This window comes from Pseudophryne corroboree, chromosome 12 (genome assembly GCF_028390025.1).
Source record: "Pseudophryne corroboree isolate aPseCor3 chromosome 12, aPseCor3.hap2, whole genome shotgun sequence".
In the NCBI taxonomy this organism is placed as follows: Eukaryota; Metazoa; Chordata; class Amphibia; order Anura; family Myobatrachidae; genus Pseudophryne; species Pseudophryne corroboree.
Genome location: NC_086455.1, coordinates 32,601,379 through 32,614,703, shown reverse-complemented (window position 1 = coordinate 32,614,703; position 13,325 = coordinate 32,601,379). Strand labels below are relative to the sequence as shown.

Here is a 13,325-nt window from a genome sequence, read left to right as displayed (position 1 = left end):
ACTGGTATTCATAGCGGGACAGATTTGCAGTGTGCACATGGGTGGTCATTCCGAGTTGTTCGCTCTGTAATTTTCTTCGCATCGCAGCGATTTTCCGCTAATTGCGCATGCGCAATGTTCGCACTGCGACTGCGCCAAGTAAATTTGCTATGAAGTTTGGTATTTTACTCATGGCATTACGAGGTTTTTTCTTCGTTCTGGAGATCGGAGTGTGATTGACAGGAAGTGGGTGTTTCTGGGCGGAAACTGGCCGTTTTATGGGAGTGTGTGAAAAAACGCTACAGTTTCTGGGAAAAACGCGGGAGTGGCTGGAGAAACGGAGGAGTGTCTGGGCGAACGCTGGGTGTGTTTGTGACGTCAAACCAGGAACGACAAGCACTGAACTGATCGCACTGGAAGAGTAAGTCTCGAGCTACTCAGAAAATGCACAGAGAAGTCTTTTTGCAATATTGCGAATCTTTCGTTCGCAATTTTGTTAAATTAAGATTCACTCCCAGTAGGCGGCGGCTTAGCGTGTGCAATGCTGCTAAAAGCAGCTTGCGAGCGAACAACTCGGAATGAGGGCTATTGTCTACACATTAATAAAACCCTAACTATGGGGGTCATTCCGAGTTGATCGCTCGCTAGCTGTTTTTAGCAGAAGTGCAAACGCTATGCTGCCTCCCTCTGGGGAGTGTATTTTAGCTTAGCAGAAGTGCGAACGCATGTGCAGCCGAGCTCTGCGAAAACAGTTTGTGCAGTTTCTGAGTAGCTCTGAACCTACTCAGCGCTTACGATCACTTCAGCCTATTCGTGTCCGGATTTGACGTCATACACCCGCCCAGCGAATGCCCAGTCACGCCTGTGTTTTTCCAGACATACATATAGATTGGTAAATGCTCAATTAGCTTAGTGATATCATTCAGGTGCTCGAAAGGAAGGGGTATTTCTGAGCAAGAAAAAAGGCAATTGTTTCCCCAGCACCCTGAATGATAACAGTAACCAGATATAAATCCCACATGATAATAAAATTCAGAGATCTTCGTTACACATATTTGCGCAAATGTGTGGTTAAGCCCCAAAGCCGCATCAAGGCCTCTCTGTATATTTGGGGTCCCTAGCGCTATATCTAGGTGCAGGGTGTGGCACCCCAAAACACCAGAATGAGCCAGAAAGCCCAGCGTGGCATACCAGTGTAAAAAACTATAGTGTTAATAAATTAGTATTTAGGAAGCCGAAGCTATAGAGGGGGTGATACAAACATAAAATGTAATTAAAATAGAGAAATAGTGTTAGAAAATTAATAAGTGAAAAGTGTTAATAGAATGTAAAGGTATGCCACACTAAAGCCATCCAGCTCAGCCAGTCCAGAGGCACCACACCTCACACCTCCATTACCCCAATCTGGGTCTGATATTAACCAGCAAGGAGCCACATGATAATGGCTCCTTACTAAAATATGTCTAAGCTAAGAGCTACCTACCTTGGAGCAACCCCATAATGCTCCATGTGGCATGTCAGGGCCTGCACCTCCTCCTAATGCAGGAACCTCTCTGCCTCTCACAACAGACATATAGATTGGTAAATGCTCAATTAGCTTAGTGATATCATTCAGGTGCTCGAAAGGAAGGGGTATTTCTGAGCAAGAAAAAAGGCAATTGTTTCCCCAGCACCCTGAATGATAACAGTTTTTCCAGACATGCCTGCATTTTTGCAAACACTCCCTGAAAATGGTCAGTTGACACCCAGTAACGCCCCATTTCTGTCAATCTTCTTGCGGCCACCAGTACGAAGTAAAACTTTGCTAGAACCTGAGCACAACCACAAAGGACTTTGTACCCGTACATCACACGTGCGCATTGCGGGGCATACGCTAGAGATGAGCGGATTCGGTTTTACTCGGATTTACTCGGTTCTCAAAACGGCATCTGATTGGCTATCCAAAACACGTGACATCCGTGAGCCAATAAGATGCCATTTTGAGAACCGAGTAAATCCGAGTAAAACCGAATCCGCTCATCTCTAGCATACGCATGCACATAAATGACGTTTTTTTTCACCTTATCGCTGCGCTGTGAAAATCGGCAGCGAGCGGTCAAGTTGGAATCACCCCCTATATTTTATGTGAGTCATTATGACAACAGAATACATTTCACATTTTGCCTTGTTGACAGTGTATCCGTACAGTGTAACGGGTTAATTTCTAACAGGCAGTTGTATTTTTTTATACCTAATTATTGTGTATTCTAAATCACCAATCCCTCTGATCTTTTTAAATTCATTAGATTTTCTTTTGCTAACATGACTTTTTGACTGTGACCACTAATGAGTCCTGAGATATGTGAACCGTAGAACAATTATATTAATCACTTGGAAGAAGTGTACTATCGGCAGCCCTTCACTTTCTTTAAACAAAACCATTTCCTAAGGCATAAGATCAAACAAAAACATCTTGACACAGATAAATGGAGAACACAAAAAAACAAAATGGCAAAAGCTACTCTTATCACTTATATTAATTACAATTACATATTCCAGACCGAAGACTCGTGTTGCCTTTGCACATAAGAAAATCCATAGCTATCATTTCTAAGATAACAATGTACAAACAGAATAAGGATCTCATTCAGAATTAGGTGCAAATTAAAATAAATGCAGAAACAGAAGCAAAATGCACCTTTGCAATACCATGTTATACAGCAGATGGGGCAAATTTAAAATGTGTAGCGATTAATGTAATAAGCCCATATATTTAAAGTGGCAAAAATGTAAAAGACAAAATCATGTTATTTTTTCCTTTTACATTATTACTTGAAATGAGCAGTTCAGTTTTATAAAAATCCAAACCCACCAGATTTAGAGGCTCAAATTCAAAACAAATCCCAGTTCCGAATTCTTGAGATTCCAAGTCAAACGAAGTCACAGTTTTGGATCTTTTCATAGTGTCAGATCTCAGATTTTAATCGATTTTGGCCCGGTACCTGAATCGGTTGAAATTTTTTTGAGATTTCTTGAGGGATGGTTAATTTTGACCCAAATAAGAAAAATGTGGTGGCAAGTATTTTTTCGGTGTAACGATTTCTGAGAAACAGACTGGCCAGTTTTCTACCCAACGGGCCAACAGATTAAGTCATTTTGGAGAAAAAACAACTTTTACAAGAAAACATTAATTTATTCATATAAACCCCTAATAATTACAACAGTATTGATTAGTATTGAGTATTAACAGTATGTTAGCAGTATTAATCAGTAGTAAATGTAAGGTAAGTACTCATGTATGGGCTGCATATTTTTCAAAACATTTTGAATGCAAACTCACATTGCACTTTTTGAAAATAAATGGATTCTTGCTATGGCAAACTTTGCAACACTTAGGCTTATCTGGAATTCTACAAATGAAAATGTTGAACACTTGTACTTGGCCTTTCACCTTTTTCAAGCTCCCTATCAACTGGTTGATCTGTCAATAAAAGTGCATGAGTGATTTCATCTCTGAATTTCTGCTGTGATAAAGGCTGTTTTTTTTCTCTTATTGCTACCAAAACATAATTGAATATGAGAGTAAAGAAAAAAGAAAAAGTAACCTTTGTTGGGAGTACTCACTCTCGGAAACATGTTTGAATAATAAACAGTATTGTCTATACCGTGATATAGTAATGTGTGAATTAAAACATAACTTTTAATAGAAAAAACTTTAATATAAGCACACAGACAAGATCAAGAAATAATAAACAAATGACTGAATTAGTCGTGAACCACAGGGTAATCTGTATCTGTGAAATTATTGATGAAGTCATTGTCCATTGCATGTATGCTGAACATATTTCCTAGTTCATGCAGGATCAACTTTTTACTAGTGTGGTACAAGAAGTAACCAACTGGGATCTTACTACGTTAGAAAATTATCTCAAAAATAAAATAGTACCATGAGGCCTTAGACCAAGAATCTTCCCCACCTTCAACTTGGCCAGTGATAATCTCAAAACAGAATGGGATAATAGTCTCCTCAAATGTTCAATGGAATTTATGAGTATCCTGAGTAAGCATTATCACCTTATATTAGGAGGATGTGAACGGGATCTAGAAGAATTAAGTAAAAAATTGGAGCCATTGGAGAAGGATTCACAGTTCCAACTATGCTTTAAAAAAATAAACAAGATTTTATGACATATGAACAAACCATCATTGATAGAAAAAAGAATACATTTGCGAGAGACAAGAAGGATTTTTCCTCAGGCAAAATGTTCAAATGGCATAAACCCTCCTGGAAGCAATGGCCACAAAAAAACCCTGAACATTATTCCTCATCTGAAGCGGATACATCAGGTACCGAAGATACCACGGAATATACTCCTAGTGGAATATCAACTACCAACTTCAGAGGAGATGGTGACATTTCCACACAACATCATTTTTTAGGAGCTACCCCAAGGTGGAGAGGGGCACAATATCCCACAAATGAAAGACAAGGAGGGGCCGGAAGAGGAGGAAGGGGAAGACAGCAACAACAATGGGATTTACCACCCCTGAGGAGGCAACCAGCATGGAACACACAAAGGAGATAACCTCAGATCCTCTACCATTACCGGACAATTCCTCAAAACTAAAGATTATTAACCTTTCCACACATAGTTTAAATGAAGACCAGATCCAAGTCCTGAGCAAAGCTCTTTCCTACTGTCCAACCAAGAACTTTAACAGATTTAAATGGGAGGACTTGAGATTGTTCGGTAGAAAGTTGCTTCTTACCAAATTCTACAGTAAAACTCTGGAATCTGGAACAAACTCTATCAATCCTAATCTGGCTGAAGAGTTGGACAATACAGAGCTACTGGAGGTATCAGGACTGGAATGAGAAGCATTGGAAGCTTTGAGAGACCTGGAATCAGAATCCCAAGCAGTAGCTAATCCCCAATGGGAGGTCAGCACAAGACTTATTTGTAAGAAAAAATCTTCATTTTTTCCGATCGAACAGACTAGCCCTGAGGTCCTGATCTTCATGAGATTGGTATCAAAGGAATTCAACCAAATCCATTTTAGGAAAATTAGAGGATTCCATAATTCCAATTTATCTAGAAGGGAATGGAAAGCATTAAGAGAAATTTAATCCTGGTAGGACGTCATCATCAAACCGTCGGATAAAGGTGGTAACGTGGTGATATGGCCCCGAGAACAGCTCTTACAGGAAGCACGTCGGCAGTTAGAAGACCAGACATGCTACCTAAGAGTGTTACTTAACCCCATGGAGAATTATAAGATACGATACGATAGAATCATCACCAATGCCCATCAGGAAGGCACTATTACATCTTCTGAATTTCAATACCTTCAGATAGCTCATCCGAGAATTCCCACCTTCTATATGCTTCCCAAAGTACATAAGGACATAATGAAACCACCAGGTAGACCGATCATATCAGGTATTGGATCACTCATGGAAAAAGCAAGTATCTTTGTCAATTTACATTTACGACATCATGTGTTGAATCTTCCATCTTTCATCCAGGACACCACTTATGTCCTTCGTAAAATTCATGATATTAAACTTGAGGAGAACCAATATCTGGTCTCCTTGGATGTCGAAGCCCTTTATACCTCGATCAAACATAATAGAGGGTTAAAGGCTGTCAACTATTTTATGAATATGAAGGGAATGGAGAAATTCCATGTTTTTCTTCCTGACCTGCTCCAGTTCATATTAAATCACAATCTTTTCATTTTCAACAGCACATATTACCTAGAAACCGGAGGCATGGCAATGGGGGCAGCTTGTGCCCCCACTTATGCTAACATCTTCCTCGGATGGTGGGAGCGGGAATTCGTGTTCTGTGACCAAAATGACACCTTTACTTCCAACATCATCATGTGGGTAAGACACATTGATGATATCTTGATGATATGGGAAGGTGATATACAATTACTACTTCTTTTTATTGAGTATTTAAACAACAATAAACTCGACATCCACTTAACCCACCATATCAGTCAAGAGGAACTTCCATTTTTGGATGTTCTGTTCTATAAAGACAGAAACCAGATTCTGTCCACAAAATTGTATAGGAAAGTGACATCATCCAATACCTTCTTACATCAGACCAGTTCACATTTCCTCCCACCATAGAAAATGTTCCTAAGGGAGAATATCTACGTTTAAGATGGAACTGCTCGGATGACTTAAAATTCATAGAAAAAAGTAAGGATCTCTCTATCCAGCTACATGAAAGAGGATATAGCAACACGTCAATTAAAAAAGCCAGTAGGAGTGTCAAGACAATCAATAGAGAGCAATTGATCTTTGAAAAACAGCAAAAGAAACAAGATGATCACACCATAAGATTTGTAGGTGGTTTCTGTCGAGAATGGCATCATGTAAAACATGCCATTCAAAAACACTGGGCAATTTTACACCTGGATCCCATCTTATCTGGAAAACTTGGTCCTCAAGTTTCAATGAGCTGGAGGAGATTGAGGAATTTAAAGGACAGGCTGGTTACCAGCCACTTCCAGCAATCCAGTGAGAAGACACCTGTGACAATAGGTACATACCCTTGCGGTCACTGCAAAGCGTGTAAATTTATCCATAAGACTGATAACAACCAGGACCGCTATGGAAAAACCATTAAACTCAGACATTTTATCAGTTGTTCTACAGAAGGGGTGATCTATTGCATTACCTGCAGCTGTGGCAAACAGTATGTAGGATGACTACACAATCTCTGAGGCAAAGGACACTGGAACATGTTGGATCCATTCGCAATGCAACTAAGGATCTAGAAAAAATGAAGAAACTCACCTCTGTGGCACGACACTTCTTATATAATCATGCAGGATGGTGGGATGAACTTAAAATCTGTGGTTTGGAAAAGTTAAAAAGGGAATACGAGGAGGAGACTGGACCAATACCCTGTTACACAAAGATTGCGAATGGACGTTTAAACTGGATTCATTGAATCCAGGAGGACTCAACGCAACCATGAATTTTGGAGCATTTCTTCCAACCTAAATTAGTTTATACTCTATTTCAGATATTAAGCATATAGATTGGAATCTTATCTCATACATGTACCGCATTCTTGTTACATTTCTATTATATATACATACATTTTACACATACATTCAATTTTTATTCACGGGAGTGTCACTTTTATTTACTTGTTATATTTTATTCACCAATTTTTTCACCTTCATATTTTTTCACATTTTTTCTTAAAATATTAACACTGAGCAACTGTCTGTCACGTCTACATTTCCACTTTTTCTTCTTTTATCCAATATCCTTCTATCAGATATCTGCACAGGCATCACAACATAACATTATAAATACAGTTATAGTGTCATAGAATCCAATCACTTATTAAATATCTATACATTCTCTGCTTATATACTTTTACACATTCACTGCTTACCAACACAATACTCATATGAGAGTAAATCTTTACTAGTTATTACACTTATGTTCGCGGGGTGTCACCTTTTTCACAAAACACTATATTTTATTGCTCAGCAAACAATATGCACAGATTGCTCTGTTGTCTTATTTACACAATATTGTCATTTTCACTACGTCTTCACAAAATTATAAATTCATGTGTTTTTTTTCTGTCCGTCTCATCTTTCACACAATTCATAATATTATATTACATGATTACACAATTTTTATACCACATTGGATCAACATACACCCCACAAGTTAAGTTAAAAATGATTTACAGTTATTTCCTGCACACACACGGTAACCAGTCACTAATAATATTAGGCTTACTAAAGTTCTATTTTTCTCTTCATGCTGCTTGCCATTTGCAATAGTAACCACCACTTATGAATACAATTTATTTATATTTATCTCACATAACTGTGAGTCCTGCCTTTCATATAAATCTCTCCATTCTCATATGTGTATATATACCTTGATATATTCCTATGTTTAATATACATAAATTGTATAAAACACTCTCCAATTCCTATTAATTGTGTGTCAATCATAAATGCACATTAGGTAGTAGTGCTATAGTATTGGGAACAACTCCCTGATTAAAGCTCATCATTTAAACAAACACAAGTACAGCGTGATTAACAATCTTTTTCCGCTATAACTATCTAGCTGGGAGAGTCGTGATTGGTGGCCTTCCAGATATAGTAGAGCTCTGCATGCTCATTGCTCACGCTACTCATGAACAAGCTCCTGTGAAACGTACGTTGGGTGATGTGATTTCAGTCACGGAGGGCGCACCTACGTGACTGGCAGGAAACCGGCAGGACGCATTAGGCGATCCATTGAGCCACACACTGCGTGCATATCAGTGGCCAGCGGCAGACCATCAGCAGGGATACACAAAGGGAAACTAAGTATCTCAATTTTTATTATTCTTCTAGCAAGTTGCTAAAAAATTATTATTACTTACTGTCTAATATTATCCCTATTCCCTGGCTATGTTTCAGCTTTATGTATAATGTTACCAGACACGCCGGCTCCTTAGTGAGTACATAGAGAACATTAACCCTTGGTGATTCAGCTGTTATATTGACCCAAATTTTTCCTTAGCTGCTTGATGTTATTTCAGCACAGAATTATTCTAGATACAAGTGAATGTATCATTATACTCATCTGTATGTGTCCAGTTTTGAGTACTAATGTATATCATAAATTGCTACAAATGCAAATTTGTAACCTTTTTTGGAAACACAGTGTAATCCATCCCAGCCTGATAGTGTCTGTTTTTGGATTCTCTATTTAAAATCAAATTGTCCATCTTTGATTCCCTATCTTTTATATATGACTGTATCGCACTTTTTGGATCAGCACTGAGACGAACCACCTGCGCTGTGTTTTTGTACACATCAGGGGTATCTCTTTGCTACCACAAGTGCTGACTAGTCTGCTATTCTTTTTTCTGGCTGTGCAATTGTGCCCTGCCCTCTCTCATTCCCCGTCCTATACCAAGTATGTAGGCACAATGGGAGAACAGCAGAAGGGCTAGTTTGTTACAGTTCCAGCTTCTTTAAAACAACATGGTTACACTTTTATTGTGATTTCTCTTGTTAGAATTTGTGACAGTCTTAATTTTTCAATTGATGTGCTCACACCTCCAATAAGTAAATTTGACTGATAACAGAGACGTTACTGTCCTATATCTCATACTGGCCCTTTCAAGCCAACCAGTATACAGCACGTATAACGTATAACGTTTTAAGTCAAACCTGCACTGACCAGATGAATTAAACCCTTGTATATCCCTAATCTTGGGCTACAAACTGGTGAAATGATTGTCATATTAGTAACCTCATAAGGGCTTTGCTCTAATCAGTGAAGTGAGGATCACGGATTATAACATTTTTCCGGTTACTAATTTTATATCCCTTATAAACAGCGACACCTTGAACATATGGTTATATGCAACCTACTACCATACCATACTGTACATGCCCAATCTCGTCTGATCTTGGAAGCAATACAGTATTGGGCCTGGTCAGTACTCGATTGGGAGACCACCAGGGAATACCTGGTGTTGTAGGTTACTTCTTGTACCACATTAGTAAAAGGTTGATCCTGCATAAACTAGGATATATGTTCAGCATACATGCAACTAATGGACAACGACTTCATCAATTAATTCACAGATACAGATTACTCTGTTTTTCATGACTAATTAATTCATTTATTTATTATTTTTTGATCTTGTCTGTGTGCTTATATTAAAGTTTTTTTCTATTAAAAGTTATGTTTTAATTCACACATTACTATATCACCGTATAGACCATACTGTTTATTATTCAAACGTGTTTCAGAGAGTGAGTGCTCCCAACAAAGGTTACTTTTTCTTTTTTCTTTACTCTCATATTCAATTATGCCTATTGACCTTTGGGAGCACCACTGACAATCACTATTGTATCTACCCAAAAGGTTGCATACCATTGATAGATAGTGATAAATACTCAACTGTTCAGACACAAGCAGAAAGTGAAGTAAACACACTTCCTGGTATCAAATTTCAGTATCTAACAAAAAAGCTCTAAAATGACTAACTCTATTGGCCCATTGGGTAGAAAACTACCCACTGACTTTTACACGCAGATAACAAAGGTGTGGTGCACGTGAGGTAAAAAAAACTATTACGTATGTGGTGACTACTATCCATGGACATCATGACACAGGAATTCTTTTTATTTTCTTCTGTTTTAAATTTTTTTAACTTTTTATATCAAGAATGTAAGTTTTTTGTAGTGTTACTGCTGTTATCTTCAAATAAAGTTGCTAAATAGGGGATGGAGGGATGAAAAAAACAATATGTATATGGTATATATGTATATATATGTATATATATATAGACAGCTGAAGAATGAGGCGGCACTCAGAGACTTGTAGATGCAACGTAACTTTAGTGAAACCACAGCATATCAACGTTTCGGGGCGCAGTCAAGTGACGCGTGCATTTCGACTGTGCGTTCCACCCCGCTCTTCACCCACTTCCTCCTTTCTGAGGGGTGGGAGTGGCACTTTTCCACCAATTAGTTTGGGTATTTAACAGGGGCCTGGGAGACTGTGTCTCATGTTCCAGTTCCCTGACTTCTATGTGACTGCTGCTAATCCCTTTGACTGTGCTACATGTACCTTGACAAAGGTCCCGGCATGGCCCGAAACATTGGTGTTTATTTGGATTTCGCTTTGGAACTGTGAGATCTATCTTTTTCTTTCATTAAATGCAATTTTTGATTACTGCTATTCATGAAGTCTGGAGAGTGCTATCGTTCCCACTTGTGTGGGAAATACTGTACTGTACTACGGGCCCCACCTTTGAGTGGGTCAGACTCTGATGGGGCAAATAACATAATTTTAGCTGTTTTTAAAAAAAAATTCAATACCAAATCTGAACCAAAACACTTAAGGGTGGTTTTTCCAAAACTGAAAAATAAAAAAAAATAAAAAAATACTGTACCGAAGGTAGTTTTGGCAAAACATGAGGGTCTGCGCACATCTTTAAATATTACCTACAGTATCTTTAAATCTACAGACTGAATTGCTGGCAATGGCCCTCATTCCGAGCTGTTCGCTCGCTAGCTACTTTTAGCAGAAATGCAAACACAAAGCCGCCGCCCTCTGGGAGTGTATCTTAGCATAACAGAATTGCTAACGAAAGATTAGCAATTGCTAACAAACGATTAGCAATTCTGCTAATATTAGCAGAATTGCTAACAAAAGCAATTTCCTTGCAGTTTCTGAGTAGCTCCAGACCTACTCCTAGATTGCGATCACCTCAGTCCATTTAGTTCCTGGTTTGATGTCACAAACACGCCCAGTGTCCGGACAGCCACTCCTCCGTTTCTCCAGCCACTCCTGCATTTTTACCTGGCACGCCTGCGTTTTTTAGCACACTCCCTGAAAACGGCCAGTTTCCGCCCAGAAACACCCACTTCCTGTCAATCAGCAGAGCGATTGAAAAGCTTTGTTCACCTGTGAGTAAAATAGCATAGTTTTATGTAAATTTGCTTAGCGCGTGCGCCCTGCTGTGCATACCGCATACACAGAACTGCCGGATTTTAGCCTATTAGCAATTCTGCTAAAATTAGCAGCGAGCGAACAACTCGGAATGAGGGCCTTTGTTCCTGTAACTTATTAAAGATCAGTGTAAGAGCAGAGCTGTCCAGTATTTGTTCACTACATTCAGAAGCTGACAATTTTTTTCCTGCATACAAAAATATTAATGCATTTGCACCCCTGGCATTGCAACATTTATTGTTACTGGAGTAAATTGCTCCTACTGGATTTTGCTCCTTTGTTAGATTTGCTCCAAACCCTGAAACAGGTCCTAAATGTTCAGCAAGCTACAGTCACCAGATCGTTAACTTCATATGAATAACATAAGGATGATAGGACAAGCTGTGGTATGGGGAAAATGTTGGAGTCTTGGTGTAATGGCCAGATGCAGTCAGCAGGAACCTGCATGCAACTGTCACTGGAGGAGAGGAGAATGCCAGACTGCCTATTGGTCAGGGGATCGGACCAGCATGCTGTGCTTTTGGACTTGTTAAGACAGCACAGAGTGCTGATTTGTGATACTGGAATACTCTGTACAATCGGATGTTCACTGGGATGGCAGTCACTATGATGCTCTTTGTATTCTTATGGTGGGCGCTGGATGCTTTCTGTATTGAATGTCAATCACAAGAAAGGTCTTTGTAATGTATTTTGGTCACTGGGATTATCTCTGTACTGGATGATGGTCACTGGAATGCTCTTTGTAGTGCATTTCAATCAATAGGATGTTCTCTTTTATATGTTGGTCACTGAGACGCTCTCAATAATGTATGACATTCACTATATTCTATTTTGCTCACTGGAACGTTCTCTGTATTGTATAATGGTCACTTAGATACACGTTATATTTTATGCCAATCCCAGGCTACCAATGTATCTTTCAGATAGTGGTTTGTAATCTAAATATTGGAGGAGGAGATTGATATGAGCATTTGAGCCTAGTGTGATTAGGACCCTTAATCAGTCCATGTCAATAATTTAGAGAGCACTCCAGCAGAAGCTACATTATTTGGCCCACGCTGTCTGGAAAATTTTGCAGATAGTGTAGCTGTTCCAGCTTACTGGCTGCATCTGTAGTTCTGAGCTGTGATCTTCTTACTAAAATTGCAATCATAAAGGATCCATTACAATTAAGTCTAGCAATAAGTTTAGGTAACACTGCAACATTAACCATGAAGTAAGTGACAGTCACACCTGCATCATCAAATAAAAAACAATAAAAAAAACAAAGCATATATTCTTTCGATAAACACTTTCAACAGTAAGAACATCTGTGCAATCATTCTGAATAAACTGCCATCTGAGGTTCCAATGCTCCTGAAATTCTATTGATAGTTTTGGGATTGAACATGACACAGTTGTAAACACAAGGCAATATGATTATTCTGCATTCATGATTCATCCAGTGTTTTGCTGAATGCTCATATGTACATATGTAAATCATAAGGGTCAGTTAAGCTATGTCAACAACAGTGGCGTAAGTTTGTCTCAGTTGCACAGAGGCAAAATAAATATCGGTGCCCCCCCATATATAGATAAATGTGTGTGTGTGTGTGTGTGTGTGTGTGTATATATATATATATATATATGTCTAGAAACAGATTATTAATGCGCCACATGTGATGGGAACACGTTTCAGATATGCTATGTATGTGGTAATGATAAATCGTTTTTAAAAACACTCCCCTATTGTATTCACGGGGCATCAGCTTAAACCCTCAATAAAAAACAGGGGTGGTAACTTCCCTGAAATAAATAGAAATGATAAACAAAGGATGAGGGATGCGTAGCGACCACTGGTGTTAAATCAATG

The 13,325-nt window shown here is 38.8% G+C and overlaps 1 long non-coding RNA gene and 1 pseudogene across 1 annotated transcript in view; both read left to right on the top strand.

Annotated features, from left to right (window-relative positions):
• Window positions 1-13,325, top strand: part of LOC134980463 (uncharacterized) — a 120,299-nt gene that overhangs the window by 76,340 nt on the left and 30,634 nt on the right. The gene's annotated exons all lie outside the window — the stretch shown is intronic.
• LOC134981920 (5S ribosomal RNA) lies at window positions 9,376-9,494 on the top strand (annotated as a pseudogene).